This window comes from Mastomys coucha, unplaced genomic scaffold (assembly GCF_008632895.1).
Source record: "Mastomys coucha isolate ucsf_1 unplaced genomic scaffold, UCSF_Mcou_1 pScaffold14, whole genome shotgun sequence".
In the NCBI taxonomy this organism is placed as follows: Eukaryota; Metazoa; Chordata; class Mammalia; order Rodentia; family Muridae; genus Mastomys; species Mastomys coucha.
In genome coordinates, this window is record NW_022196896.1 from 68,163,453 (window position 1) to 68,170,679 (window position 7,227).

Consider the following 7,227-nt stretch of genomic DNA (forward strand, 5'->3'; position numbering starts at 1 on the left):
CCCCGCATTGCTTCTGTGAGGTATTTGATCACAGTAGTGAGGAGAGTAACTAATGCACAAGCTGAGCTCAAGCAAACATCAGATGATAAAGCAACTCCGTGTATGGTCAAGGAAACTGCAGATGATGAAGTGACTCTGTGTACCTTTTAGGATATTCAGTCCAGAACATTTTCTATCTGATGACATAATATTTCTCTGATGGTTACTCTGAGTCCCCATGGGTGAGGCTTATCAAGGACGATGTCCTTAAGATACCATTTTTAAAGCCAACGTGAGGCAGTTAGTTCCAAGGGAGATTTCTCCTGATATCTTTGCCCTTTGTTAACAACTTTCCCTCAGAAGTTCATCACACGACCTACCCAGTGATCTCATGGGGCTGTCTTATGCATAGAGGTTATCAGAGAATGTTTTAAAGTTACCAGTAGTGTTACAAGGCTTCTGTCTTCATGAGTAATTCTACTTGTGTTAACTATATTAGAAACTAAAACTATGCCATTTTCTAAGTAAATTTTGTGGATCATTAAAATCACCAATAAACTGACTGACTGTCAATGTAAGTAACATGATATCTCTCATAAAGTAACTGTGTATTTAAAACAACAACAACAACAATAACAACAACAAAATAAGAATAGTAGCATTGCTTTACAATATGTACCCTGTACTGGAAAATTCTTTTATGTTTGGCTTCACAAAAGAGAGTACGTTTTTAAAATTTGCATCTGCATTTGATCTTTGAGCTAATTGCCATGGAGCTTGTGGTGAACTCCGTGGAATGCCCTGAGAGAAAGTGTATGTTAAAAACTTTGAGTTGCTATGAAAGCACTTTTGATCTCAAGCTTCTGAGAGGCTCTTGAGGAACCTTTTGAGAATCACTAAAATAGAATATCCTTTTCTCTTTACTAAGGTAAAATTTATTTTTAGTTGACATGTGAGAATTGTACATACTTAGGAGTAAGAGTGCAATAATATATCTGTCACCAGAGACCTTTAAAACTCCTTTCAGAAACTATCACAAGCCTCTTGGCTAGCTTTTTTGAATCATACAATTAGTTATGGTCAACCATAGTTACCTCCAATAGATTATCACAGCACATACTTCTTGCCAGTCTTTTCAGAACCACTAGACATCATTTCCACACCATCCCTCCTGCCCACCATTCCTTACCTAACCTGCTCTCTACTTCTCAGAAGAGTTCACTTCTAAGAGAGAACTCATGGTATGTGTCTTTCTGCGCTGGTTGTTTTTCACTTAGCACAGTTGTCTGTTTCCACCCATGATGCTGTAAATGACAGGACTTCTTTCTCTGGGTAAATAGGACTTCACTGCACACACACATACACTGTGTAGATTTTCTTCATCTGTTCATCTGTCATTGGATGCATGGGTTGATTTCATCAATGTGATTGATCATAACTAATGGAAATCATGTTCCAGCATTTAATGATTTTTATAATCATCTCAGAATCCCCTCTTAGCTTCTTCCCTTCTGTAACCTGCTTTCAAATGGTAACTGCTGATGATTATTCCTTTAAAATTCTTGGATTTGCATGGTGGCAACCCCAAAGGGACAGATGCAGAAATGGGCATTTTGGATCAAAAAAGTAGATAGGTGTCTCTTCCTTTAGACACATCCCCCTTTCCTAGCCTCTCTTTCCTTCTTATTCTGTTTTCTTATAGCTTTTCTTTCTTTTCCATCTGTGCTGGCAACCTAAGGAGATTTTCTTCCCTGGCTGGAGCCTCACAACTTCTCTCTCTTGGATCCAACAGTGGTCAGGATGTTCCTACATGATGTTCACAGTTAACTTCCTTCCTCAAAAATCCTGCCCTAGGCCAACACTGATCAATTCTGCATTATGGTTTATGTTTTATGAAGAGATCAAGTATTTTTTTTTCTGGTGGAATGGAAAGAAGTAAATATTTTGCCATGAGTAATATGTAAAATTATATCTTCTACAGGAGCATCAGCAATATGAAAAGTTAACTATAAATATGACAAAGTGTGTAAGTTCTCCAGGAAGTTGGTGGCGGTGGCAGATAGGCCTGCCAGCCTAAGCCTACAGAATGTGTGATAGTGCCCTTGCTAGCTTCTTCTGCCCCATTGGACCTAGTTTAAGTCCTTTCCAGGAGTCTGTTTCAAGGGTACTCAGAAACCGCTGCCTTTTCTCAGGTCTCAGGCACCAGTTTCAAGACTTCCATATACAGGGGAGAAAGAAAACATGGCATATGACATATTCTTTATTCTCCCTTTCTCTCCTCTCCTCTCCTCTCCTCTTCTCTTCTTTCTTTTCCTTTTCTCCTTTTCTCCTTTCCCATCCTTCCTCTTCATCTCATCTCTTCCTTCACCCTTCTCTTCCTTTCCCCATTCCCTCCTCCTCTCCCCTGTTTCCCTCCTCTCTCTTCCTCTCCCTCCCCTCCTCTTCCTCACTCATTTTCTTCCTACCTTGGCTGTGCAGCTCAAGAAGGCTGATGTGTAACCTACTGTGCAGCCTCGGCCTCCAGATCTTTCTGCCTCCGACTGCACAGTTGCTGAGGGTACCGCGGTGTGCCACCACCCCAGGCAAACACTAGTTAAATAATGCATATGTTTTCTTTTGTATTCTGTGGTACAAAAATAGTTTTCTTCGATTTTTAATTACCTTTTTTAGGTTTGGTTTTAAATTTTTTATTATATTTTAAATTCTTTGACAGTTTCTTACTTACAAGTGCAATGATGTAGCTATCATATTCTTTCCTATACCCATTGCCTTCTCTTCTCCCTCCTAGACCTGCTACCCTTCACCTTCTCAGCTTCTCCTCCTGCTACTTGTGTGTGTGTGTGTGTGTTTGTACCTGCACGTGAATATGTGTGTGCACGTACATATGTATGTGTGTATGCCTGTAAATGTGTGTGTGCCTGTGTGTGTGCATGCGAGCATATGTGCATGTGCATGTGTGTGCATGTACATACATGTACATGTGCATGCGCGCGTGTGTGTGTGTCCATGCACGTGCACATCTCTCTTGAGCAGACAGTCCCACCTGTTGTGGGTTTGTGATGCCTACCACCTTCTTATAGCCATAGCTTTGTGATCTTCATTTTATCTCTGTTAACTAATGAGTGTGCAGGGAACAAAAGACTCAGTGGTACCTTTGCTTCCTCTCTCAACACTTAGATGAAAGGCGGAGGACTTTCCCAGCTTCATTCTCCTATGCTGACTTGAGCATAGGGGAAATACTCCATCCTAGAAAGCATGCAGCTTCAGCTCTGTAGTTGAGATTTTCCCTGATGGAAACGTTTTGTCATGGCCCTGGGAAAGCACATATGTCCCATTCCCTTGTGGGCACCATGGTCTTTAGTGACTTTCTTGGAGTTGTTACTTTCTCATCCAGATTTGGTTGGGATATCACTAGGTCCCTTGACAAGTTCATATACCAAAGGGCAAAGCATGCCTCATAAACAAAGGGTTGGTAAGGTTGCACAGTGTACAGCTAACCATTAACAGGCAAGATGTTAAATGTTAACATTTAACATTTTAACAGGCAACTGTAGTGCTGTCCCTATAGGAAAGCACTGCAGGAGAATGTAAAGGCTTTGTAATCATACACAAATCGAGTATCTACAGCACAGAGGAAGTGTGTGAGCCGATAGGATTGGCTGAGGCACACTAATCATGGCATGGCAAACAAAGAGAGTGTACAGAGGCACTACTTATTTGGTTATAGATTGAAAGCAAACAGATTGGCCATTTTTGAGGAAGATCAACTTTTCAGAGATGGAATTTCTTCCCCAGAATTCCCAGCTGCCTAAACCTAAGCATCAATATTTGACAGAACATTTTGCAACAATGATGTCCTGAGTCTGCCCTATTAGGCAGAGTCAAGTGACTATGGAGCTTTTGAAGTATTTCTAATACAACCAAGACATGAAAATATAATTTCATTTAGTTTTGAGTGAGTTGGATAGCCAGGGGTTTCTAGAGGCCACACGGGTCCAGGTGAATAAAAGAATGAGGTATCTCCTCTCAGTTTCAATAGGCATATTTGGAGCAACAGGGGGAGTTATGGGAAATAGCCTAGTGGGTCACAAAATTTCCATTACTGTTGCTGTTTCTCGTGTTTAAACGATCACGAAACAGACAAATAATGAGAGAGGTGGGGAGAGGGAGGGGAAGGAAGAGAGAGGAGAGAGGAGCTAGCGCTTCACCAATCTGGTTTTGTTAGTCCCGTCAGTACGCGGACATGCTTCTCTGTTAATGTGAGCACAGCCAGGCACAGCACGTCCTTTGGTTATTTGCTAAGTGAAGAGTGAGCAGGACTAACCTGCAGTGAAGCTTATGATTGGCTTGTCACATCTGTCCCTTTTCCCTCTGGGCATGAAGCAACTTAAAACAAAACGGTTCATTACTCTGATGATGTCTGCTATTCATTCTTGTCACCTGTCACCACCAGTTCACTTGTGGATTTCTGTAAAGGGTTCAAAACAAAACAAAACAACATAAGAAAATCAAAAAATAGAAACAAGAAGCCAACCCCATAGTACATCGACTAGGAAGGTCCTCTCAGAAGCCCCGAAGAATGGTTTAGCGGAAAGGGGAATGTGGTACCTATTAAAACTGAGATGTTGTAGAGAGAGCAGACCCAGGTTCAAAGGTGTTTGGAGGTTGGTAGATGGAAAATATGTGACAGGAGCGGAGGAACTGGGCTGTGCAAGGAAGCCCATCTGGGACAGTGGTTTCCAGTCTGTGCTGCGGTTCTGTGACAGGTTACTGGAAGTTCCACAAATAGTCAAAAATAGGTGTAGCAAGTTAAGAGTCACAGAGGGCCTGCCTGTCAAAACAGAATGCAGAATGGTCTATAACTGCCTGGGCATTTCTCTGTGTGTTCCTTGTGAATTCTTTCTTTCTGGTGATCAAAAAAAAAAAAAAAAAAAAAAAAAAAAAAAAAAAAAAAAAGAAAGACTGAGAGCTGTTTTGTGTTTACTGATTTCAGACCCAGGATCCTTGCCAGTCACAACACAATTCTCCCCCATCTGGCTCTAACTGGAAGTCTTTGGGGGTAGTGAAGTTGAGGGAGATTACCGGTTGCCTGATCTCCAGGGAGGATTGCTGATCCACAAGTCATCCTGTGGTCTTAAAAACTGTAGCGGAGCCCAGTGTTCTATCCTTCCAGATTCATTTTCTGTGGCTTCTTATTATAATCTTTGGCTCTTCAGTCCCTGGCTCCTGTGGAAGTCTGGAGACTCTGGGATGCTTTCCTGAGTCCCGGGGCTCTCTTTGGCTCAGGCCACATTGGACACCAGACTTTGTTATGACACTGATGGAACCCAGGGCTGTCAACAGCATGCAACAGCAGGGTTAGCAGTGTGCCTTATGCTAAAACATGCAAACACACTCAGAACATTTGTGTGGTGCTGGGAACTGAGCAGGGTGCCCTGGAAGTGGCTATCTGTAGCTTACACGGATCCCAGGTGATCAGCTGAGTAAAGCAGCCGAACCTAAGTTAGCCAAGGAAAGGACACAGAGGGAAAACACCCAACACATCTGAGGGAGGGAGGATGCAACACCCAGGTCCTGGGTAAAACCTTGGAGATTGTAAGGTGAGGAGGGGAGATACGTACAATTTATCACTTGGAATGTGAATCTGAGAGGTCCTCCTCCAAGTAGAGGCCCATGCATCTCCAGACCATGTAGGGTATAGGTAGGGGACGGGTCAGTATTTAAAAGGAAGAAAGCCGCTTGGTGCATGCCTTGTTTCTTGGAAGTCTGAGTAGGTAGATCATAAGAACCCAGGACTTGAAGGCTACCCTAGGCAACGAAGTGAGACTCTGTAAATAAGTGTTATTTCTATATTATTGCACAGATCAATTTTGCTACTTGCAAACTGCTTTCAAATATTTCAGTATTTGTGTCCAGGCAAGTTTATGTTCACCAGTATAAAGCTCCCAGATTGCTGCTTCATACACATATTTATTTTGTTTGTGACAGCCAGGATAAAACTCTTGGCCTGGTACATGCTAGGCAAGTGCTCTGTCACCAAGTGACAGTCTCAAGTTAGGCTCACGTGCTTTTAGCATTCAATATACCAGCACTTCTAATAGGACTACCGCATGATCCTTCCGCAGTGCTCCTGGATCTGGTCCTTAAAAACATCAAAGTCAGCATGCAGACACAGGCATGGCTATCTTTGATGTTGTCCCATTCACCACTATCAAATCATGAACCAGCCTGGGAGCCTTTCAATAGATAAGTGGATAAAGAAAGCAAAGCATATACAGACAACTGAGTATTATTCAGCTCTAAGGAATTAAATACAGCCAACATAAAATCCCACCTTTTTAGGACAGTGTATAGAATTGCTAGTAATCGTATAAAGCAATATAACAGACCTAGAATGGAGACTGTTAGAGATGAAAATGCAGGAGGCGGATAGTACGATTGGATATGGTCAAAGTGTATGGATGTGTGAATTGCCACATCTAACCTGTGCATAATCACCACACATAATTACTGCTCACAGTTAATAGGCTGTTAGACAAGGCATATGGATGGGGACTACCACAGTATGCATCTGTCCAGACAGCCTTGAGACTGTCTGCATCATGATGGTAGCTGTGCAGTGGAGTGACCTGGAAGCTTTGAAAAATCCTGATACCAGGAAGCCCTCAGTAATTACGACGTGGCATTTCTGGCTGCTAAGAGGGGCGGGGGGGTCAAATCTGTGATTGCGAGTTACATGTACTCAAGGCTGTGAGAACTGCCTCTGGAATACAGACCCATGGGACCGGGTTAGGGACAGAGTTAGGGGCAGAGCACCAGATCCTTGCCAGACTTAAGCCTGCCTTTCCGAGAAAAGGAACAGTCCAAAGCTTTGGAAATGAGTGAGGAACTTCTGCCCTGCTAGACCACAAGTGGCATCTGTGATATACCATTGATGCTGTTCCTTTAAGCTTTCTTCCATTTCAGAGTTGCCCCCGGGTTACTTTAACCTTGGATTTCTGGGCTGCACACAGGAATATGGCAGGTAATCCAAGGCCTGTCCACCCTAGAAGGCATGCAGGAAATGGCTGTGTGCTCTATCTAGAAGGAAGAAACAATCACTGGTCTTCACAGTTGTATTGCAAGGTGACCCATTATGACTGTGGAAGAAGCAGAGAACATGGAATTGTTGGTGCTGTTTCCCGGACCACAATGTCCTCCTTGCACCCTGTCTTAAAAATTGGCTATTCTTGATTTTTTTTTCCTTGC

The 7,227-nt window shown here is 42.7% G+C and overlaps 1 protein-coding gene across 1 annotated transcript in view; it reads left to right on the plus strand.

Annotated features, from left to right (window-relative positions):
• Il1r1 (interleukin 1 receptor type 1) overlaps nt 1-7,227 on the plus strand; it is an 81,320-nt gene that overhangs the window by 26,958 nt on the left and 47,135 nt on the right. The gene's annotated exons all lie outside the window — the stretch shown is intronic.